Genomic DNA, 26,295 nt, shown 5'->3' with positions numbered 1-26,295 from the left:
CTGAATATTCTTTGGAAGGGCTTATGCTGAAGCTCCAATAACTTTGGCCACCTGATGTGAAGACCCGACTCATTGGAAAAGACCTTGATGTTGGGAAAGATTAAGGGTAGGAGGAGAGGGAGTAACACAGTATGAGACGGTTGGATGGCATCACCGACTCAAAGGACATGAGTTTGAGCGAACTTCAGGAGATAGTGAAGGACAGGGAAGCCTGGTGTGCTCCAATCCATGGGGTCGCAAAGAGCTGGACATGAGTGACTGAACTGAACTTAACACCCAGGATGCATTCACTACTCAGATCAGGATATAGGATGTTATCAGCATCTCAGTAGGCTCCCTTGTGTCCATTTCCAGTCAATATCCCTCCAAGGACCACCATATCTCTTCATGAGATATGTATATGTATATAAACATAAATATATCTCTTCATGAGATATGTATATGTATATAAACATAAATATGTGTGTGTGTGTGTATATATATATATATATATATATATGTATATGTATAAATGCATTTTTTTTTTTTTACTGGAGAAGGTCAGTTTTCATTCCGATCCCAAAGAAAGGCAATGCCATAGAATGTTCAAAGTACCGCACAATTGCACTCATCTCACAAGCTAGTAAAGTAATGCTCATAATTCTCCAAGCCAGGCTTTAGCAATATGTGAACTGTGAACTTCCTGATGTTCAAGCTGGTTTTAGAAAAGGCAGAGGAACCAGAGATCAAATTGCCAACATCCGCTGGATCATGGAAAAAGCAAGAGAGTTCCAGAAAAACATCTATTTCTTCTTTATTGACTATGCCAAAGCCTTTGACTGTGTGGATCACAATAAACTGTGGGAAATTCTGAAAGAGATGGGAATACCAGACCACCTGACCTGTCTCTTGAGGAATTTGTATGCAGGTCAGGAAGCAACAGTTAGAACTGGACATGGAACAACAGACTGGTTCCAAATAGGAAGAGGAGTACGTCAAGGCTGTATATTGTCACCCTGTTTATTTAACTTATATGCAGAGTATATCATGAGAAATGCTGGACTGGAGGAAACACAAGCTGGAATCAAGATTGCCGGGAGAAATATCAATAACCTCAGATATGCAGATGACACCACTCTTATGGCAGAAAGTGAAGAGGAACTCAAAAGCCTCTTGATGAAAGTGAAAGAGGAGACTGAAAAAGTTGGCTTAAAGCTCATTATTCGGAAAACGAAGATCATGGCATCTGGTCCCATCACTTCATGGGAAATAGATGGGGAAACAGTGGAAACAGTGTCAGACTTTACTTTTTTGGGGCTCCAAAATCACTGCAGATGGTGATTGCAGCCATGAAATTAAAAGACACTTACTCACTGGAAGGAAAGTTATGACCAACCTAGATAGCATATTCAAAAGCAGAGACATTACTTTGCCAACAAAGATTCGTCTAGTCAAGGCTATGGTTTTTCCTGTGGTCTGTATGGATGTGAGAGTTGGACTGTGAAGAAGGCTGAGTGCCGAAGAATTGATGCTTTTGAACTGTGGTGTTGGAGAAGACTCTTGAGAGTCCCTTGGACTGCAAGGAGATCCAACCAGTCCATTCTAAAGGAGATCAGCCCTGGGATTTCTTTGGAAGGAATGATGCTAAAGCTGAAACTCCAGTACTTTGGCCACCTTATGCGAAGAGTTGACTCATTTGAAAAGACTCTGATGCTGGGAGGGATTGGGGACAGAAGGAGAAGGGGACGACAGAGGATGAGATAGCTGGATGGCATCACTGACTCGATGGACGTGAGTCTGGGCGAACTCCAGGAGTTGGTGATGGACAGGGAGGCTTGGCGTGCTGCGATTCATGGGGTCACAAAGAGTCGGACACGACTGAGCGACTGAAATGAACTGAACTGACATATACATATGTGCATACTTATATATTTCTGATTCAGAATCAGAGATAATTTCTTAGGAAAATCAGATTTTCTAATACTAAAATCACAGATGAATTTTTCACCTGTTCTTAACTTTAGGTACTTTTTAAAAGATTAAGAGCTTGTGGGAGTCCCAATTACAGTCAATTATAGTTTGATTGACTTACTTTGGGTTTTAAACACATAGAAGAATAACACCTAGAAGAGGTTATTCCTTTATAAAGAGAAAAAATTACAGTCCCATGTCTATCAGATTTAGTGTTTTGTTCTTTTCATGGAAAATAGCCATGATGCTTGACTAGACATAGCAAACTATATAATATACCACTGAATCTATATATGGGAATTTCTGAATGAAAGTTGAGACATATATTGAGAAAAGAAGGGGTGAGGGAAGGGTAAACACTTGAAATATAGAAAATGACATTGAAAATAACTATGCCTGATATGTAGCCAGAAGACTGTCTCAGTGTAGTCCTTTATTTTCCCCACATTTTACTGCAGAGTCTTTATAGAATATTCTGCTTATCTGGTACACTTTCTCTTCCCATTTTCATAGTTTTCTAAGCTATTTTTGAGTCTTTACTTTCCACATAACTTAAATTTATGCAAATCTCCTTTACCATGTTGATCTTGTTGGTGTTTCAATAGGAACTGCTTTAAATGTATTTATTTTGGGAGAATTTGCATTTTTATGATATTAAATCTTCATTTTCAGGAAGCCTTTCCATTTGTTATATACTTTTCTTCATATAGATCTTTTGCCTTTCTTCTGTTTAATATATTCCTACATTGTTTATTACTGTTTTCTAATGGGAATGGATTTTAAAATTTTGACTCATCTGTTTTGCTGGAGGGAAGAAAAATCCTGATTTTTGTATACTTATGTTATAACCTACTACTTTTCCACATTTCCTTATTGAACTCTAATATAATAATAATCATCACCAAATAGGATACTTTTACATCTTCTAATGTGTCTGTAGGTTATCTAATTTTATTTTCATTATTGCAATTGCTAACACCTCCAGACTAGTTTTATTTATTTATTTATTTATTTTTATCTTTTTATTTTATTTTTATTTTATTTTTAAACTTTACATAATTGTATTAGTTTTGCCAAATATCAAAATGAATCCACCACAGGTATACATGATGATATATAGTATCTCTGTTTCTGTTTATTTGATATGTTTTTAGTGTTTCACATTTAGGATGATGGTAATCATCTATTTCAGTAATCCATTTTTGTTATATTTAGATTGTTTCCCTCTCTTCCTACTTAACTTTGAGGTTTTACATTTTTAAAACTGGTTGCTAAGTTTTCCATTTTTTTGTGATATAAATGACACATGACATTGTATTAGTCCAAGATGTACAGCATATTGATTTGATATGTGTATGTATTACAAAATTATTTCTATAAGTTTAGTTAACATCTGTCATCTCATATGACTGCAAAATTTTATCTGATGCAAAATGTTAAGATCTACTCTCTTAGCAACTCGCAAATGTATAACACAATACTGTTAACTACAATCACCATGCCACACATTACATGTAGTTCTTTTTTTTTTTATTTAACTTTACAATATTGTATTGGTTTTGCTATATATCAAAATGAATCTGCCACATGTATACATGTGTTCCCCATTCTGAACCCTCCTCCCTCCTCCCTTCCCATACCATCCCTCTGGGTTGTCCCAGTAGACCAGCCCCAAGCATCCAGTATCGTGCATCGAACCTGGACTGGCGACTCGTTTCATATACGATATTATACATATTTCAATGCCATTCTCCCAAATCATCCCACCCTCTCCCTCTCCCACAGAGTCCAAAAGACTGTTCTGTACATCAGTGTCTCTTTTGCTGTCTCGTATACAGGGTTATTGTTACCATTTTTCTAAATTCCATATATATGCGTTAGTATACTGTATTGGTGTTTTTCTTTCTGGCTTACTTCACTCTGTATAATAGGCTCCAGTTTCATCCACCTCATTAGAACTGATTTGAATGTATTCTTTTTAATGGCTGAGTAATACTCCATTGTGTATATGTACCACTGTTTATAATACCCAGGGCATGGAAGCAACCTAGATGTCCATCAGCAGATGAATGGATAAGAAAGCTGTGGTACATGTAGTTCTTAAAGATTATTTTTACATTGCAGTGGGATCATCAGATGTTTTACCTTTCTTGAAAAGGCTATTCTATAGATTTTTCCTCTTTATAACATATTATTTTGATTGTACATCTTTCTATTCAGCATGCATGCTGAATGCAGGAACATGACTTAAGACATAGGAGTTTTTTTCACAAGATACTGAAAAAAAAATGATGGAGAAACTAGAAAGCAAGTCATATCAATAACCAGTTTAGGGACCAGAAGGGATAAATTTGGAGTTAAGATGTCTCAAATGAACTGTGACTTGTTCTCAAAAATTTAGAGGACTGCAGTGTGGAAGAAGATATGGACCTGATCATTTTCTTCTAGAAAAATGGTTACCCCCGTCATTCCCAGCACCAACACCATAATCCATCAACCCAGTAGTTAAGACTGCTGAATGCTGAGGCAAGAACAAATGTAACCCATATTTATGTGTCAGGTGATATCCTTCTAATAGGCTTTGACTGGAAGAAGTAATCCAATATCTCATGTCTATTATGTGGCAGTGCTGGCCTTGGTGCCAGGAGCTGTGTCTTAATCATAATGCTCCTTTTTCATGCTAAATGTTTTCCCCTCATTATTTATCATTGTTTAACATCACCCAGTCCTCCTCTCAGTTCTGCACACGGGCTCCATGAGGACAGGAATTTTTCTGCTTTTTTTTGTTCATCACTATGACTCATCACACTAAAAAAAAATGCTGGCTATTTACCAGATGCTCAAAAACTATTTCTCAATTTTATTAATGAATTGTAACAAATATACTAACTGTGTGGCATATCCTAGTTAAACACAAATCATGCTTTAAAAATCAGTTATATATGGGATAAAAAGACCTGAAGCCATAATGAGCTCCCAGTCAGTAGAAGTATTCTCGCAAAGGTTATTGACAAAGATTTAATACTGCACTCAAAAACTAGGATGTGGTACTGATACCAAGGTAATCCCAAGAAAATGGTTGGTACAGGTGATTAAAAAAAAAAAAGTTCTTTCTATGTTCATTTTCCATTACTTGCTTACTGTTTACAAAGTTTTATGTTTGCCTGACAACATGCATACATACACATTTGTGCATACACACACATATACATAATGCACACACACATTGTTTCTCATTACCCACCAATGATTTATTAAAATGGCTGTATGGTTTTATGGAATTTTCCAGGATTCCTTTTATATGTCACACAAGTGTTTGAAACTTGGAGTATGACTGCTTTTGGATTCATTATTTTAAGTCATTCCATAACTTTTATGTAACATAATAAATGTGGACTTTATTTGCTTCTGGGGAAAAAGTTAAATTTTGCATGCATTCATAACTAACCAAAGTACAAAGTAATTAACACTTTTCAATGCTTTCTGATAAGTGCAGCCATAACATAACAATTAAGCTCTCAAAATTCACAAAGAAGATACAGGAAATTATACTCTCTAAATTCTATATTAAAATTTAGAAATCTTGTTTTAGGTGTCTATAGAGTATGCATGTGTGTATTAGGAGAAAAAAAGTTCAATTTAGTTTAAAGTTTTAATTAGAGAACCTACAATCAGGTAATACTGAATGGTTATTTAAAATCTTCAAGCTTGAGCTGAATGATTTTTACCAGTAAAAATATGTTAATATTCTTAATTAAATATAGATCTAAAGAAGCTTTTAAAATGCTTTAACATAAAAACTATCCCCTTCTAACCCCACCTAACACCCACCTTTTTCAATGTACAATTAAGAATTAGGAAATTTGATAAATGAATGTATTAATTATACCTAATTACATGATTACAAATATTTAGTCTTTTAAAATATGGTGTTTAGGTTTTTTTTCTCTTAATTCTGTCATTTTAGTACAATTTGAAGTCACATCTATCTAAAATATTACATATCATCTAGTCATCATCATCAACAATTCTTGACTCTGAATTTGATTGCAATGGGACATGACAGGAGAATCTCATAACAATATTGCTGATTTACAAACTTTTGGATTACAGGTTCAGTCACTGATCACAAGAGTAAGGGATACAGATAAGATTTCTCTCCATTTCTCCTACTGCAGATTGTGGTATGCTAGGATTGTAACATATAAAATTATAGCATGATAAAATTATAACACAATTGTTAGCAGTATGATGAAATTATAACCAGTTGAAATATATTTTATATATTTAATAGTGATAGTATACTAAATACAGGAGAGCTTTTATTTTATTTTAAAATATTTAAAATAAGTATTTCTGGTTCCATCTCTTTAGCTTTATGGCCTCAATAAAACTCTGTGACTACTCTGCCTCTACAGATATTGATGACAACTTAGGTTGTAATGAGAAGAGAATATTTGAACAAATAGATTGCTTAGACTACTGACTAGTCCTTACATGTTCTGAGTAAATTATAACATGATATCTTATTTTTATGGTGCCCATTTTAGTAGATTAAAATGGAGTTAAATATCTAAATCACAAACATGGAAAAACAGATAATATTATACTGAGGGCAACTTAATGAATCTAATATAAACTATCAAGTGATCAAGAACATCCTCAAGAAAAAGAAATGCAAAAAGGCAAAATGGTTGTCTGAGGAGACTTTACAAATAGCTGAGAAAAGAAGAGAAGAGAAAGGCAAAGGAGAAAAGGAAAGATCAGTTCAGTTCAGTTCAGTTGCTCAGTCATGTCCAACTCGTTGCGACCCCATGAATCGCAGCATGCCAGGCCTCCCTGTCCATCACCAACTCCCGGAGTTCACTCAGACTCACGTCCATTGAGTCGGTGATGCCGTCCAGCCATCTCATCCTCTGTCGTCCCCTTCTCCTCCTGCCCTTAATCCCTCCCAGCATCACAGTCTTTTCCAATGAGTCAACTCTTCGCATAAGGTGGACAAAATACTGGAGTCTCAGCTTTAGCATCATTCCTTCCAAAGAAATCCCAGGGCTGATCTTTAGAATGGACTGGTTGGATCTCCTTGCAGTCCAAGGGACTCTCAAGAGTCTTCTCCAACACCACAGTTCAAAAGCATCAATTCTTCGGCACTCAGCCTTCTTCACAGTCCAACTCTCACATCCATACATGAGCACTGGAAAAACCGTAGCCTTGACTAGACAGACCTTTGTTGGCAAAGTAATGTCTCTGCTTTTCAATATACTATCTAAGGTTGTTCATAACTTTCCTTCCAAGGAGTAAGCGACTTTTAATTTCATGGCTGCAATCACCACCTGCAGTCATTTTTGAGCCCCCCAAAATAAAGTCTGACACTGTTTACACTGTTGCTCATCTGTTTCCCATGAAGTGATGGGACCAGATGCCATGATCTTGGTTTTCTGAATGTTGAGCTCTAAGCCAACTTTTTCACTCTTCTCATTCACTTTCATCAAGAGGCTTTCTAGTTCCTCTTCACTTTCTGCCATAAGGGTGGTGTTATCTGCATATCTGAGACAGACCCATTTGAATGCAGAGTTCCAAAGAATAGCAAGGAGATAAGAAGGCCTTCCTTAATGATCAGTGCAAACAAACAGAGGAACAATAAAATGGGAAAGACTAGAGCTCTCTTCAAGATAATTAGAGATACCAAGGGAATATTTCATGCAAAGACAGGCACAATAAAGGACAGAAATTATATGGATGTAACAGAAGTGAAGATATTAAGAAGAGGTGGCAAGAATACACAGAACTATACAAAAAAGATCTTCATGATCCAGATAACCACAATGGTGTGATCACTCATCTAGAGCCAGACATTCTGGAATATGAAGTCAAGTGGGTCTTAGGAAGGATCACTATGAACAAAGCTAGTGGAGGTGATGGGATTCCAGTTGAGCTATTTCAAATCATAAAAGATGATGCTGTGAAAGTGCTGCACTCAATATGCCAGCAAATTTGGAAAACTTAGCAGTGTTCACAGAACTAGAAAAGGTCAATTTTCATTCCAATCCCAAAGAAAGGCAATGCCAAAGAATGTTCAAACTATTGCACAATTGTACTCATCTCACATACCAGCAAAGTAATGCTCAAAATTTTCCAAGTCAGGCTTCAAAAGTACCTAAAACATGAGCTTCCACATGTTCAAGTTGGATTTTAAAAAGACAGAGGAACCACAGATCAAATTGCCAACATTTGTTGTGTCATAGAAAAAGCAATAGAGTTCCAGAAAAAGCATCTACTGTTTTATTGACTACACCAAAGCCTTTGACTGTGTGGATCACAACAAACTATGGAAAATTCTTAAATAGATGGGAATACCAAATCACCTCACCTGCCTCCTGTGAAATCTGTATGCAGATCAAGAAGCAACAGTTAGAACCAGACATGGAACAATGATCTGGTTCCAAATTGGGAAAGGAGTACATCAAGGCTGTTTATTGTCACCCTGACCTGCTTATTTAACTTGTATGGAGAGTGCATCATGTGAAATGCCAGGGTGAATGAAGCACAAGCTGGAATCAAGATTGCTGAGAAAAATATCGATAACCTCAGATACTCAGATGATACCACCCTTAAGGCAGAAAGTGAAGAAGAACTAAAGAGCATCTTGATGAAAGTGAAAGAGGAGAGTGAAAAAGTTGGCTTGTAACTCAACATTCAAAAAACTAAGATCATGGAATCCGTTCCCATCACTTCTTGGCAAATAGATGGAGAAACAATGGAAACAGTGACAGACTTTATATGTTGGGGCTCCAAAATCACTGCAGATTGTGACTGCAGCCATGAAATTAAAAGACACTTCCCACTTGGAAGAAAAGTTATGACTAATATAAACAGCATATTAAGAAACATAGGCATTACTTTGCTGGCAAAGGTCCATCCAGTCAAAACTATGGTTTTTCCAATATCATATATGGATGTGAGAGTTGGACTGTAAAGAAAGCTGAGCAGTGAATAATTGTTGCTTTTGAATTGTGGTGTTGGAGAAGACTCTTGAGAATCCCTTGGACCGCAAGGAGATCCAACCAGTCAATCATAAAGGAAATACATCTTGAATATTCATTGGAAGGACTGATGCTGAAGCTGAAACTCCAATACTTGGGCCACCTGATGCAAAGAACTGACTCATTGGAAAAGACCCTGATGCTAGAAAAGATTGAAGGCAGAAGGAGGAGGGGATGACAGAGGATGAGATAGTTGAATGGAATCTCCAACTCAATGGACATGAGTTTGAGCAAGCTCCAGGAGTTGGTGATGGAGAGGGAAGCCTGGCGTGCTGCAGTTCACAGGGTCTTAAGAGTCAGGCATAACTGAATGACTGAACTAAGCTGAACCGAGTATTAACTTTGAAACCAAACCTCATGTGTTTCATAAGTGAGAATAAGAAGAAAATTCTTCTAATTTTACGTTGTAGAGTTTATCTTTTGTGTGGGTTCTAAATGTCAGGATACAGTTGCTAAAGCTACCAATATATTTATTTATATTATTAAAGGCTTTGTGTATATTCAATATTATTTACATGTATATAATTTGTGTGTATTTATGTATGTGTATACACACAGAGACACAGACTTCATGACCTTTTCAGGATTTGTGCCTTCCTGATTGGACAGTTTCTCCTGTTCTCCTTTCCAATTAAAGGAAAGAATTTGCCATGTGAGCAAGGGAGGGGAGATACAAATATGTTTTCTCAAAGGTGGTTTCCAGTAATCCATTTGTATGGAATACTGAAAAGGTCAATGTAATACAGCATGCTCTCTAATTCTTTGGAAATATAAGGCATTAAAATTCTGATGCCTCATTCAAGGTTGTAATGAGAATATAACACAAATTGAACCTATTATTTTGACAGTGATAGTAATGAGAATGGAAAATGAAATAAACTTAATGACACTGCAAGTGACTTTTTTATTTCAAAATTTCTGAACTTTCTTACTGTCTATTTTGCAAAGGGCGAGCATAATATACACATAAATACTAAATTCTTTAAAACAGAGAATTTTAAATAGGATAGTTTAAACACTAAAAAAAAGTTTTGGGTTTAATTGTATAAAATCAGACTCCTAGAAGACCTCTTATTTGATGCTGATTCTCATCATGGAGAAGAAATTTTCTGAAAGTTTTCAAAATAAAAGCAGCAAAGCAGTCACTTCTCTGGGGGTTCATTGGTCAAGAATCTGCCTTGCAGTGCAGGGGACAAGGGTCCCCTGCAGGTCCCTTCCCTGCTTGGGGAACTGAAACCCCACATGTTGCGGAGTAACTAAGCCCATGTGCCACATGCAACAACTACTAAAATCCGTGCACCCTGCAGCTTGTGCACCCAGTACTGAGCCCACGCTCATGACTAACGTGTCTGTGCACTGCAACGAAAGGTCCTGTATAAGGTAATGAAGATCGTGTGTGCCCCAACTAAGACCCAACACAGCCAAATAAACATTAACTTTTTTTATAAAAAACAACAAAGGTTTATATAAAATTATAGAATTTAGAGTTATAAAAGTAATTAATATGTTAACTCTTTGCATAAATCAAGTGAAGAGAGATTGAAAGACATCCTTAAATCCTAAAGCAGAGACCAGAATTCAGCCTTCTCAATCCCTATCTTATGCCTCACTTAGTATGTCCCTTTTCAAATAATTAGCAGCTGTCTGCTATTGCCAGCAACCATCCTGTCTTATTTCCATCCATAAAATAAAAAGTAAAATAAAACACAAAGTGAAAGTGTTAGTCACTCAGTCATGTCTGACACTTTTGTGACTCCACGGACTGTAACCTGCCAGGCTCCTCTGTCCATGGGATTCCCCAGACAAAAATACTGGAATGGGTTGCCTTTCCTTCTCCAGGGGATTTTCCTGACCCAGTGATTGAACCTGAGTTCCCAGCATTGGCAGGCAATTTCTTTACCATCTCAGCCATCAGGGAAGCTCTAAAATAAATAAAATCCTACCATTTCTACAAAGAGAAAAGGAATTCTAATATTATCTTCATGATTTTGCAGCTATAGAAAAACAAAGACAATCCATTCTTCCCTTACAATGTCTTTGAAAACTTTTCACTGTTTGGCTATATCCAGAGCTGAGATGTTGGTTGACTACAGAGAAGGGTAGCTGCTAGTGAATTTGATCACTGCTGACAACAAAATTGGATCTCTTTATGCCCAAAGTGTACTTTGTACCAAGAGAGGTTTAGGTGGATGGGCTTCGTTGATCAAAGTTGGGTGATCTCTCTACATGGCTAAGGTATGATGAATGTCCTCTTTCTAAGTATATGTTATGTGCATTTATTTTTGTACTCTTTTTTTTAACCTATTTCAGCTTAAAAGAGAGGTATATTGATAAACTGTTTACTTGTGAACCAGGATAGACAGTACTTCCTAATTATCCAAATCAGTGATCCTTTTTTAATTTTTACCCTTATGATATGGAGTCATAATTTTATTCATTGTCTCATTCTACCAATATTGTGCACCGACTTTCTGTAAGCTTCAATTCAAAAAGTGAGCAGGAAGCCATGCTTCCTGCCTTCAGGGAGAGTAACGGTAAGAGAGACAATAAGCATTTAAGTATGAAATTAATAGTAATTAGGTTACATCAGTGGTAAGTGATGTATAAGGGAGTTAAAAGTAATGATGAAAGTATATCATAGACAATGTGTTTACTGTTATAAAGCTAGTATCAAGGACAGTGTGTGGTACATAGTGGACCCTTAATGAATTTATATTGAATGAATTTGACCTGCTCAGGAATGACCTATCTCACAAATCCCTACTTCAATTTTGGTCTGGGGATGAGCAGAGTTAAGTAATTAGTGGAGACGGTGAGGTAGAGAAAAGCCATTGAAAAGACTCTGTGGATCAAGAATCATGCTGGGTTCAAGGACCCAAAAAAGGGCCAGGGTTTCTGAGATCTCAGAGGACTGAATATGTATTAAAAGAGAAAAAGGAAGACAGCTGGCAAAAGACAAACTGAGTTAGAGATAAATAGGGCCAAGACTGTACAGAGCATTGTGGACTATATAAAAGAAGAATATCCCTGAAGTAACGGGTAGCCATTGAATATTTTAGGTGGGTGAAAGAGTAAGTGATCTCATCAGTTTTATTTTCCTATTTTTTTTAAATTAATCTTTGGGAATAAAATCCAATCCAACTTCTAGCTCATTTAAAGGGACGACTGCTTGGTGCTAATCTGAAATAATTCTCCTCCATATTAAGCCCTTGAAAGTATCTTTGCTCCCGTTTTCATTCAAGATTGTCTTCTTAGACTTTTTGAAACATTAAACATGTAAAAATTTCCATAAATAATTGTTATATACCCTCTGTTTTGGAACATTTAGGATCTGATGGATTAAAAGGGACTTAGACTCTCTGGATAAAAACTTAGGCCCAGACAAGTATTGTTGGATACAAGAAAGCGTGAAGAGCATTGAGAAATGGTAGGAAGCAGAACAGAGGGAACCTGACAGGAAAAAGGGAAACAAAGAGATACTAAATCCTGGATAGATGAGTATAACCTAAGACTTAGAGATTTAGAGAGTTAGTCCTCCATGACTATGCATGAATGGACACAGAGGATGGGGAGTCACAAACAAAAACTTGTTACCAGCCTGGATTGTATTCATTGTAGAATGTGCTCAGTCACTCAGATGTGTCCAACACTGTTGCAAACCCATGGACTGCAGCACACCAGGCTCTTCTGTCCATGGGATTTTCCAGGCAAAAATACTGGAGTGGGTTGCCATGCCCTTCTCCAGGGCACCTTTCTGACCCAAGGATTGAACCCTCGTCTTGAGTCTCCTGCACTAGCATGTGAATTCTTAAACCACTGTCCCAACTAGGAAGTGTAGTATAGAGAAGGACAGTTTATAATTGGATCAAATCAGAACAACTTGTATAATTAAAGCCATGGGGAGAGACAATGCAAAGGAAAAAAAAGAATCCCATCATACTGGGCAGTAGACCAGAAACAATTATGTTTATAATGTAAATGTGTGTGTGTGTGTGTGTGTGTGTGTGTGTATATGCTAATACATGTTGTATATATTCAATTATAAATAAGAAAATTCTCAGATAATACAATTGTTTATTGATTAAATCATTAAGGGTATGACTGAATGCCTAACATGTTCCAAGAACAGAGGTGAACTAAATGCATTTTGTATTCTTCATTATCATACCCTGCTATAATCTCTGATGTTTTCATGTGTCCCTTCAAATTAAAAGTAATTCCCTTAAGTTATTGAGACAAGCAAGTCTTATTCTGCTAGTACTTCCTGCTTTTGCTCCTGGGGCTAAGTCGCTTCAGTCGTGTCCAGCTCTGTGCGACCCCATAGACGGCAGCCCACCAGGCTCCCTTGTCCCTGGGGTTCTCCAGGCAAGGACACTGGAGTGGGTTGCCATTTCCTTCTCCAATGCATGAATGTGAAAAGTGAAAGTGAAGTCACTCAGTCGTGTCCGACTCCTAGCGACCCCATGGACTGCAGCCTACCAGGCTCCTCCGTCCATGGGATTCTCCAGGCAAGAGTACTGGAGTGGGGTGCTAGTATTTCTACAGTGTCACAAAGTCATAGAAAATGAGAGGTCTAAAATAGTCCTTTTGAATAGACCAAATCTGAACTCCATATACATGTAACTGTCCTACCCTCTAATGCCTCTCCCACAGTGACACTGATTCTGCAGTTTACCATGATACTGTAAGCTTTTCATCTCATGCACCCTGGGGTACCCCTATCAAACCACATGTTCAGCTTGGCACAACTCTATAGCTGTTCTGTAAATTTGCTGAGACTCTATAATTCTGTTTATGGATAAGCTCTGCAGCTCCCTGCAGGATACAGCTCTTTGCTGAAACTTAACAATTTAGCAAAGGTTCTGACACCAGGTTGAGCCTTCACCTGTCCTCTTCTTTTCCTGGAAATTGACCTTTATTCATAGTCCTAGATGATATAGGAATCACTGGTCTAAAATCAAAAATCATGTGTCCACCTTTGGAGATAATTCAGCCTTTCATCAGCATTGCTTGGAGTTATTTTTGGGACCCCATTCAGCATGTGATTTTTTTTTTTTTTCTTTGTACTCATGTTAGAGTGGAAACCCAAGCAACATGTTCTGTTAGAGAGTGTCTATGATTGTGCTGGTTTCCCCATGTTCTTCTTCTCAACTCTCCATTTTACTCATGATTCATGTTATACTTGAGCGAGTTTTATGACTGATCTTTTTCAGGCATTACATGTAAGTGTCCCTACTCTAGTCTTTGCCTTCTGACATGCTTGTTAGGCTATTCTGACTCATTGCCATAGAGAGAGAAAAATTTTGTGTGTGCCTGTGCATGTTTTTTTACTCTGCTTTTATACTTTTATTTTCTCTCCTAAAAAAAAATATCCTTTGGCTGCCTAACATCTACTTATATTTTTGGATTTTAACTTAAATATTACTTCTTCCATAAACTCAAGACTTGGTTAGAAGCATCATGCATGTATCACTGTTGTATCCTGTGGGTCACAATCATTTCATTTGTAATTTGTCTCTATCCACCTATGTACCTTTTATGTGTGTAATCATTTACTTCTTTTATCTCTCAGTCTGAGAGCCAGAATTATCTGTATTTATTCAACACTATATCTTAAATTTCTATTAGTAAGCCTTAAATAAACTTGATGTTTTGAATACATTGTGTATTATATTTGTCAATCTATCTATCTATATTTAGAGAGGTCAAGTAAAGCTTTTAAATAAACATGAAGAACTAAGTATAATCACTGATATAATTTAAAATGAAATAAAAACTATATGATTTTTCGCTTTTGCCTCTTGATGATAAAATTAATAATCTTTTAAAAAATTAAATCCTTAAATCCTATAAAATAGTCCCTAAAACCATAATTGTCTTTGTGGGCCTCTAAAAGATCCAGATAATCATGATGGTTTGATCACTGACCTAGAGCCAGACATCCTGGAATGTGAAGTCAAGTGGGCCTTAGAAAGCATCACTATGAACAAAGCTAGTGGAGGTGATGGAATTCCAGTTGAGCTATTTCAAACCCTGAAAGATGATGCTGAGAAAGTGTTGCACTCAATATGCCAGAAAATTTGGAAAACTAAGCAGTGGCCACAGGACTGGAAAAGGACAGTTTTCATTCCAGTCCCAAAGAAAGGCAATGCCAAAGAATGCTCAAACTACTGCACAATTGCAGTCATTTCACACACTAGTAAAGTAATGCTCAAAATTCTACAAGCCAGGATTCAGTAATACGTGAACCGTAAACTTCCTGATGTTCAAGCTGGTTTTAGAAAAGGCAGAGGAACCAGAGATCAAATTGCCAACATCTGCTGGATCATGGAAAAAGCAAGAAAGTTCCAGAAAAACATCTATTTCTGCTTTATTGAATATGACTGTGTGGATCACAATAAACTGTGGAAAATTCTAAAAGAGATGGGAATACCAGACCACCTGACGTGCCTCTTGAGAAACCTGTATGCAGGTCAGGAAGCAACAGTTATAACTGGACAGGGAACAACAGATTGGTTCCAAATAGGAAAAGGAGTATGTCAAGGCTGTATATTGTCACCCTGCTTATTTAACTTCTATGCAGAGTACATCATGAGAAACGCTGGTCTGGAAGAAGCACAAGCTGGAATCAAGATTGCCGGGAGAAATATCAATAACCTCAAATATGCAGATGACGCCACGCTTATGGCAGAAAGTGCGGAGGAACTAAAAAACTTCTTGATGAAAGTGAAAGAGGAGAGTTAAAAGGTTGGCTTAAAGCTCAACATTCAGAAAACGAAGATCATGGCATCTGGTCCCATCACTTCATGGGAAATAGATGGGGAAACAGTGGAAACAGTAGCTGACTTTAGTTTTTTGGGCTCCCAAATCACTGCAGATCGTGATTCCAGCCATGAAATTAAAAGATGCTTACTCCTTGGAAGGAAAGTTATGACCAACCTAGAGAGCATATTGAAAAGCAGAGACATTACTATGCCAACAAAGGTCTTTCTAGTCAAGGCTATGTTTTTTCCAGTGGTCATGTATGAATGTGAGTGTTGGACTATAAAGAAAGCTGAGTGCCAAAGAAATGATGCTTTTGAACTGTGGTGTTGGAGAAGACTCTTGACAGTCCCTTGGACTGCAAGGAGATCCAACCAGTCCATCCTAAAGGAGACCAGTCCTGGGTGTCCATTGGAAGGAATGAGGCTGAGGCTGAAACTCCAGTACTTTGGCGACCTCATTCGAAGAGTTGACTCATTAGAAAAGACTCTGATGCTGGGAGGGATTGGGGGCAGGAGGAGAAGGGGAAGACAGAGGATGAGATGGCTGGATGGCATCACCGACTCGACGCACTTGAGTTTGTGTGAACTCTGGGAGTTGGTAACGGACAGGGAGGCCTGGCGTGCTGTGATTCATGGGGTCGCAAAGAGCCGGACACAACTGAGCAACTGAACTGAACTGAATTGAATATCCCAGAAAGGCATAAAAAAAACCCAATGGATGTAAGTCCAATTAAGCCAAGTCTCAATTCCTTGCTGGGTATAAGATCTTATATGTCATCTTTCTATGAGTGAGTGCTTTAAATATTTTTAATGCAGACAATTTTGTGAGAAATGATAGATTGTTTTGTTTACTATGTTGTTTTTCAATCTCCTAGGCAAGTAAAATAATAAGAAAAAGACTGTAAATATTTGGTTAATTCATTGATTTCTCTTTAAACAGGCAGTCTAACTTGGATACATTTGGTTTTGTTTATACAGCAGAAACTAGAATGACAGCATTTCCACTACAGCAACCAAGAAACCTCTACATTATTTTTCTAATTATACCTCTAAATTTTCAGAAGTGTATTTCCAATAGATAGATATTAATGGGGCCTAAATAGCACATATTTTAACTTATCTACTCTTCTTTTGTTATACAGTGACTTACTGTCAGATTCACTTACTGAGTTGCTGAAAGAACAATGAATTCATTGAAAGCTTAGCATTCATTAAGTTGTTTTTGTTTTGTTTTGTTTTGTTTTGTTTTTTAATGTGTGGTCACTGGGGATCATATAAGTCTTGTTTGAGGTCTGTTCCTTTCCAAGTATAAAATTAATGCATTAACTGATCATTATAAGGAAGCTTTCCTAAGTCCTTTCCTAAATCAAATACTTAACATTAAGGTTTCTTCCTCTGATTATCAGCTTTTAAACAATGTCTTCCTGTTCACATTGACCTTGATTTGTGTTTTTAAATGACAGCAATTACAGTAATGATATCTTGCTTCTGAATAGGACTTTAGAGGAAATTACTAGATAATATGTCCCTGTAGAAATTTCTTAAGTACTTATTTACTTAAAATGAGGAAATAGATAATTTACTTAGAACATCCAAATAAGATGTGCATTCTAATACTATGTAAAAAAGAAAAAAATCTGAACTCCTATAAAAGGTAAAGTTGTAAAGTATGTGTCTGATGAAATATGAGGAAATATGAAATAATGATTTACAGATTTTATAATAACATACAAAGAATAACAGTAATAAAATCCTAATGTGCAGAATTTTGGAAAAGACAGTAGATATTAATTTGGAAAAATTAAAAACTAAAATATAACAACAAGGAAGAAGAGCAGAAATTCATATTCATATCTCATCCACTATACTAATACTTAGGAGTTGGGCTTCTTGATTCGTTTTAGCTGAGTATACCTAAGTATGAAAGTAAACACTAACTTGTATCAAGCTTCTGTTGTGATTTACTCATCCTGGGTGACATATGTTGATTTCTCTCATTTAATCTTATGTATTAGCAAGCTAAATTTACAGATGAGAAAAGTGAGATTAAGAAATCTCATTAACTTGTAAAGGCCAGTTATTTAGTTAGTAATTAGAGGTGACCATCATAATCCAGCTCAGTTTTTTTTTCCTGATTCCCAAGATTTACTTGCCATTCTCCTTTGCATTTCTAGATTTGAGAAAGCTGGAGGAATATATTATCCATCCATCTGTCTTAAACCTGGTTAGATATTAACTCATTGCTGCTCATTTGGCTATCACTGAAAATTCAAGACACATTTTGCAATGGCTATATATTTGCTGTATACATGCAATTGGTATATATGTATGTGTGTATATATACATATATATATATATACACACACACACATACATACATACATATGGGCTTCCCAGGGGATGCAATGATAAAGAATCTGGCTGCCAGTGCAGGAGACCCCAGAGATGTGGATTCAATCCCCCGGGTCAGGAAGATCCCTTGGAGAAGGAAATGGCAACCCACTCCAGTATTCTTGCCTGGGAAATCCCATGGACAGAGGCTGGCAGTTACAGTCCATTGGATCAGAGTTGAACACAACTGAGCATGATCATGAGCCTATATATATATATATATATATATTTCAATATACATGTGTACATTTGTGTGTGTGTGTGTATATATATATATATCTCCCAATAGGGATAATATATAAATAGATTAAGAGTCCAGTGGGTGTCAGAGGGCTTCCCTGATAGCTCAGTTGGTAAAGAATCTGCCTGCAATGCAGGAGACCCTAGTTTGATTCCCAAGTTGGGAAGATCCACTGGAGCTTTAATATTGCTTAATTCATTTACTTCTCATGATAACATTGTGTAATGTCTTCACTATCTTATTTCAAGATGAGAAAACTAGAAAGAATTCACACATCAAACGTATAAAACTGGGATTCCCACTCAGGTTTTGTGATTCCAAGGTTTATCGGAACTTTACTCTGTTTTTCCATGTTTGGACCATTCAACAATTGATAAAGAACATGGGAAAATGCCTTTGAAAAGGAAAGCCTGAAGTATGAGTGTCAATCCAGAAAAGGATGGAAAATAAATATTTTTTTCATTATCAAATTACTATGTGAATTTAGACATATCTCCCTGAGGCAGTATGTTATAATCAGTGAAAGGGTAAAGTTACATACTTCCTGCAAGCTAGATAGATGACAAAACAGAAATTATCTAGCAATTATTTGACAGTATTTACAAGCAGCAATGGACACTACAATATGCTACCTGTTTGGAATACAGCAAGTAAAATACAAATATTGTCTGATCCCTTAAAGAGCTTTCACACAATAAATAGTATCTAATGTTACTTGTGGGCTTCCCAGTTGGCTCAGTGGTAAAGAATCCACTTGCCAATGCAGGAGACACACAGGAGACTCAGGTTCGATCCCTGAGTTGGGAAGATCGTCTGGAGAAGGAAATAGTATCCCACTCCAGTATTCTTTCCTGTAAAATCCCCCAGACAGAGGAGCCTGGAGGACTACATTCCATGGGATCACAAAGAGTCAGAAATGACTTGGCGATGAGCAGGAGCACAAGACTGTTACTTGTATTATTTTTTGTTTACTGTTATTCTGGAAGCAGTTGTCCTAAATAAGTAATAGAAAGAGGAAAATCTTGTGCACAAAATAGGTGGTTAAAAGGGCAATATTTCTTCTCTAATTGTTACCTTTCCAACTTTTCACACAGATTTCTGTATTACAAGCCAATTGAGATGACAGCAAAGTGCTAGTGGAAGACTCCCATTTAAAGCTTTACAAGTTTGCAGGAAGAAACACAATGCTGTCTTGACTGCTGTTGCCGGGGGTGTATTGTTCTCATGTTAAATTTCTTTTAGAATCCATCACCTTGCACCTGGGAATATAGTTGCCAAATAAAGTAAGCACTCCAACCCGAGGATTATATTGTAGAATAGGAGCAGCCATTATTTCTGACAGACACAAGTAATTGTAAACAAAATGGCCCTGATGTACTGTTAGACGATATGAAAATGACTCTTGACATAGAAGATTGAATATGGGGAAAGCATTCAGTATGTGCAGTGGCAAATTTAGGGAAAAAAAAAAAAAAAAAAAAAAACCTCTACAGCATGCATCTCGCAGATCACAACAATTAAACATGTTCTTTCAAGTCTGTTCTGTGCAGGGATAGTTTAGAGGGTTGGATGGAAGTAGATTGTTAGTTACTAGATTTGGTCAATTATGTGTTGTCCTTTTTATGACATGCAATAAGTTATAGCATTGTGGTTAAGAAAATAGACTTTATTTATTTACAGATGTTGTTTTATTTTCATTTTAAAAAATATATATTTATTTGGCTACACTATATCTTATTTGTAGCACTCAGGATCTTCTATCTTTGTTGCAACATGCAGAACCCTTAGTCACACCATGTGAATTCTTGGTTGATGCATATGTGGGATCTAGTTTCCTGTACAGAGATTGAACCTGGGCCCCTACATTGGGAGCGTGAAGTCCTAGACACTGGGGCACCAGGGACGTCACAAGACAATAGACTTCAGAATCAGTCAAACTTCCATTGGAATCCTGGTTCCTTGACCTGGAGTAATTCTGTTAACCTCTCTGAGCCTCAGTTTCCCCAAGTTCTATTGGGCAATAAAAGTCTCTTTCTCATAATGGTGTGATGGATCAAAATACACAATGAAAAATGTGCATAAGATTGAAACTTGATACCCAACACATAATGAAATATACATATTTTAATATTTTTAGAATCAGATGTTGTCTGCTTCTTTGACAAGAATTAGTGATGTGCTTTACTTAGAACATAATGAAGGGGCCAAAATTTGATAGAAACTCTTTAATGATATCTTGTTTGGTGTTTAATTGGCACATGACATATTTGTTTTCAACACGTTTACTGTATAAAGGCATATGTTTTGTTGTCTGATGGTTTGTGAGTTAATGAACAGTATACATACTTCTAGACATGCATATTGGGTGTGTGTGTGTGTGTGTGTAGTAGTAGTAGTAGTAGTAGTAGTAGTAGTAGTAGTAGTGAGGGCTTCCCAGGTGCTGCTAGTGGTAAAGAACCCACCTGCCAATGTAGGAGACATAAGAGATGCAGGTTCGATCCCTGGGTCGGGAAGATCCCCTGGAGGAGGGAATAGCAACCCACTCCAGTATTCTAGCCTGGAGAATCCCATGGACAGAGGAGCCTGGTGGGGCTACAGTCCATGGGGTCATACAGAGATGGACATGACTGAAGTGACTTAGCATGCATGCTCATGTAGTTTAAAGGAGGTCATGGAATACAGATGAGGAGAATATGCTTTAGCTTAGCTAGTTGAATCAAACTTTCTTAAGAAACGAGTATGTGATATGAGGAGGATTCTGTCCCTCCTGGCTATCTCTTTGGACTCTACTCATGGGATCTGTGGGGTAGAGAGGGAGCAGAGGCAGTAGGAAACACGAGGCACATTGGCCAGCATTTGGGAAGTGTCTACACGGTAGGCAAATGCAGGGTGGATAGAGAGAAAGATCCTGGAGGAGCCATGATATGTGAGAACAATGGAAGAGAAACTAAGATAAAAAAAAGTATGACTTTAGACATTGTGCCCTTTCATGGTATTTAAGAAATGCAAGTAAATTGCACAAACTACTTTGAAATCATGTGACATTTCTTCTTTTCCACAATAGTGACATTCATTAAGTTAGAAGTGTGGGACTTAGAGTTGACTGTGTTCAGATAGAGCTGAGATACTTCATCCTTTTACAGCCTCATTTTTTTCTCAGCTGTAAACTGGGGAAAATAAAGACACGTAACTGTGCTGAATGATTTAATATTTGTGAACTGCTTTAAAAAGTATCTGACACATAATCATTGCTAAATAATTGTTAGCTATTAATTTGCTGTTAAAGTTAAAATAGTTTGTGTGGATGAATGCATATTCTCTATAAAATTAATTACTTTTGCCAGACAATGTTTGTGGGAAAGTAGCTTTTTTTCTTGATTGGAATTCTCCTAAAAATTCTTCCCCAATTTCACAAAGCTAATGTAAATACCATGAAGGACTTTCAACCATTGGTTGTACATAATTTGATGACATAAAATCAGCATTATTTGGTTTATAAACATAACTACCCAATAGCTAGTTATAAACCTGGAGGGAGAAGAAACTAATTAACAACATCATAAATGCAAAGGGACACAAGGAAACCAAGGCAAAACAAAGGGTTTGATGATCCGTATTTTAAAGGAGTGGTTTTTTTTTTTTTCTTTTTAAATAATTGAGATTAAAGAAAAGATCCCTTCACACTGCAAAATCCAAATTAGACTTTTTTAAGTGTTATAGATTAGATTCCTTATATTTTTACTTAATACCTAGTATATTTTATGTTCTCTAATGAGAGAACTGATATATTTATGGTCCCTAGCCTCTAAGGATCATAGCTTTGTCATGAAGTAAGGAACAAAACATGCATAATTAATGATGTTACAAAGGAATGAATGCTTTTTAAAGATATGAATAAAGAGTTCTGAGAACACAGAGATAAGAACAATTAATACACTTTCTCAGAGAGGGAGGTATATTAGTTTGGCCTTGAAAGATGTCAGGTGAAATTACCCAGTGGAGAAGGAAGCGTAAAATCATTCCAGATAGAAGATTGATCATGAACTCAGGCCTGGAGGCCCACAGAAGTTGGGAGGAACTAACGATGTGGGGGTGGGGGGCGGATGAAAGGCATGACTGAGTCGTTAAACATTTTCTATATTGTGTGAGGGACATTAAATTTTGTTACTTTTATTTAGTTAAGACATTCAGTGATTTTAAGGATGGATAAGTCATTACTAGAATCATCTATAAAAATAATCATTCTGGACATTCCTATCTAGAAATGACAGGCTAGGCACGAGGACTTTTCTGACCAAGAATATGATTTTTCTAGGAGTGTTGCTATCACGTAAGGTTTATGTTGGCCTTTGTAAATACTCTGTAAGGTGAGCTGTGTGATCTTGAGAAAAAAGAACAAAGCAGGAGGGATAGCCCTCTCTGACTTCAGACAGTACTACAAAGGTACAATAATGAAAAGAACATGGTATTGGCACAAAAGCAGACATGCAGTTCAATGGAACAGAATAGAGAGCCTAGAAATAAATCCACACACCTATGGTTAATTAATCTTCAACAAAGAAGGCAAGCTTATACAATAGATGGAAGTCTCTTCAGCAAGTGGCATTGGGAAAGCTGGACAGCCTCCTGTAAATCAGAAGTTAGAACACACCCTCACACCATACACAATAATAAATTCAAAATGGCTCACAGACTTTAATGTAAGACATGACACTGTAAATCTCCTAGAAGGGAACATAGGCAAAACATTCTTTGACATAAATTGCACCAATGTTTTCTTAGGTCAGTCTACCAAGGTGATAGAAAGTGAAGTAAAAGTGTTAGTTACTCAGTCGTGTCCGACTTTTTGCAACACCATGGACTGTAGCCCACCAGGCTCCTCTATCCATAGGATTTTCCAGGCAAGAATACTGGAGTGAGTTGCCATTTCCTTTTCCAGGATATGTACATATATGAAAAAGAGAGAGACAGTAAATGCTCATTTTCAAACATAGATTCTGAACAACTTGAAAATAGAGCAGGAAATACATATAGAGACCAAAATATCTTTTTTGGCTATCATTAACAATGGGTAAGATCAGAGGATTGACATTAGATTAATTAGTTAGATGAACTTGATACTTCTATATTCCAGAATTTGATGTGGAATCACTCAGTCCCAAATGGGTCTGGACCAGGGCAGCAATATTAATCACTTGGAGTGGGTCTGCCCAGGTAAAATAACTTGAAGGGTCACTGGACATATGTAGGCTTGAGCCCCAAGAGGAACAAAAACAATGCAGAGTTGAACATTTCAGTTCTCTCAGATTTGTGTGTGTGATTGTCATTCCAAATTCTCTAAGATGAAGAGTATAAATAAATGTAATATACTCACAAGGGTCACAACAGTGGAGTTCCCTATGCCTAAAAGAAAATAAGATGCAAAGGGATGAAGTATTTTCCTCACTCAAGCAGTATTTGAACCCCGATGGTCACTGTGGACCCCATGATGTTTTCTTTATACTGACTAAACTTAACTCTGGGTCATTGATTCTCATTTCTTCCCCTCCCTGAATCACCAACAGGGCCTTGAGATAAAAAGGAAGCCAAAGTCTTCTGACTAGAGGACAGCTGAGTTTTGGAAAGACAGCAGTTAGTTTATGACTCTCTGCACTTAAGACTCCTGGAATGCTGTTCCAATATAGGCATTGGCTAAACACAGCTGCGTAGAGAAAAATAATCTATGGTCTTTGTGCAAAAGCTCTTTCTGAGTGAAAGCTGCCAGTGAGCATTAGTGGTATCCAAGCGAAAGCTACCATGCAGCCTGCTGTGCCTTCAGAGAGGAAGATTTTAATGATTCTACTAAAAAAAAAACAAAAAAAAAACAGACTTTCCCTCATCATTGACTTTGTATTGTTGAAATTTTAAGTCTGATATTATGTATTTATGTGGACTTTGCCATTTTGATGGGCCAGGAGAGTCAAATTATATCATTGGTGATATCTTCATTACATCAACTGGGGAGTTAATCAAATGAAGACCTACTCTTCTTCCTAAATAATTATACCTCTCTGCATATCCTGTGCTGCCTTTGCTGAGAAAATGATGTTCTTTTTTAACTTAGCCGCACAATGAACTTGGTAAAATGTGCACAATAAAAGTGGTTCCTATTTTGAGCTGCTTTTTAACTAAGAATATTTTATACTACTGCACCTCTATAATCTTTAACACACTGACATTATGTAAATTAAATATGTTAATCCCCAACTCTATGCAGTCTTATTCCATTTAAACTTTTTTCTCCTTTTGTTACCAGAGAGAAGAAACAAAAAGAAAAAATAGTATGTAAGAAAAGACTCCTGCCAAAAATAATAGCTATGTTCAATGTTTTCCCTGGTTTTTTATTGTTTAAAATGTGCTTTTCCTGCCAAGGTCCCATTAAAGTGCATTACCTCCACATGCTAATAGACTAATTAAAATATGAATAAATTAAAAAAAAAAAAACATTTCCTATAAACTTTATTTTTTAAACCTTTTCTGGTGAACTTGGAGTTAGAGCTTTTCTGAACTTGGAGTGATCAAAAATATATCTTTTTTACTTTATTGTTTTCTAGCTAAGGAAACTTCAACTCCCGCTGTTGTCTTCTGTATAAACCTAGGAGTGGATGGTACTCTATAGAATTAGAAGAAAGGTGTTATTTAGGATCAATAAGTCTACATTGGAAGCTTGGCTGTGTAATCTTGTTTTTAGTGTCTTTTAACTTCTCTTTGCCATTCTTTTCTTATATATGAAATGGGTATCAATTCACTCCATTTCAAGAGGAAATTATAAAGAAGAGATGGTGGCTTTGACAAGGCCTTCCTTGAATCTGTCTAGCCCTGGTATACAGAATTACATCTGCTTTATCTTTTATCCTAATCATTCAGCCCAGGTATAGAGCAAAATAGGACTTGAGAACATGTTCGTCACTAGTATATAGTTTTGAGGATTATGCTGTAGGTTAGATTGTGGAGGTCTGTGAAAGCTTATCTGAACAATGGCTAAGAAGAGCTTGGCTGAACCGTCTGTGTCCCTGATGTCCTAGGTAAATAAGAGAAAGCAAACAGTAATCCAAGATGTGAGGCAATTTATTGGATTCTAGAAAGCAATCTCCATTCTCTAAATGTTGCTAATTGAATCTTGTAACTTTTGGGTATTTAATAAGTATCCAAAAGTATATTATAGACTATACTTAAAGCTTAAAATGTCATTACAAATTGGACAGATTACACACTAACTCATACTTAATTAATCATTAGTCGGGGAGAAGATTGCATTTATCAGTCCTCTATAGTGGTTTTTAGGTACCTAAATAAACATGTCATTGCTAGGACAAAGAGTTTGATCAAGTAATTGATTGAGGCATTATAATAAGTAGTTGATGTAATGAAGTCAGGGAGGAGTGGACTGAATGGTATGCATCAGGATTTCCCTTGCCATAAAAGGCATGGTTTCACAAGATCTGTGGGATCCATATCATGAAGTTTTGTAGCTTAGGAATTCTTGGACAAGCATCTAGTGAATAGATTCACCTGACTGTGCCCTAGAACAGAAAGATTTTTTTTTTTTCCTTTGGACCATCTAACACCTCCAATGTCTTTAGAAAAATGGAGGTTGTATTTTATTCTAAAATGCCTGAATCTTTCTCACATATGGTGTCATTTAGAAATTGAGTTTTGCATCACTTGATTACAGCTGCATAATTTCACTGAAATAAATAACTCCTCTTCCAACAACACATATTTCCTAGTCATAGATAATGTTTGGTGCTTGGAATCCTTTCCTCATCTGAGAGAGGGATTTATAAGACATCATCATAAAAGTAAAATGAATGTCTTTTCCACATGTATAGCCTTATGTTTATGGGTTCCTGGAATAAAACGCAAG

Source organism: Bos taurus, chromosome 18 (genome assembly GCF_002263795.3).
Source record: "Bos taurus isolate L1 Dominette 01449 registration number 42190680 breed Hereford chromosome 18, ARS-UCD2.0, whole genome shotgun sequence".
Classification (NCBI taxonomy): Eukaryota; Metazoa; Chordata; class Mammalia; order Artiodactyla; family Bovidae; genus Bos; species Bos taurus.
This window is presented reverse-complemented; position numbering follows the sequence as displayed.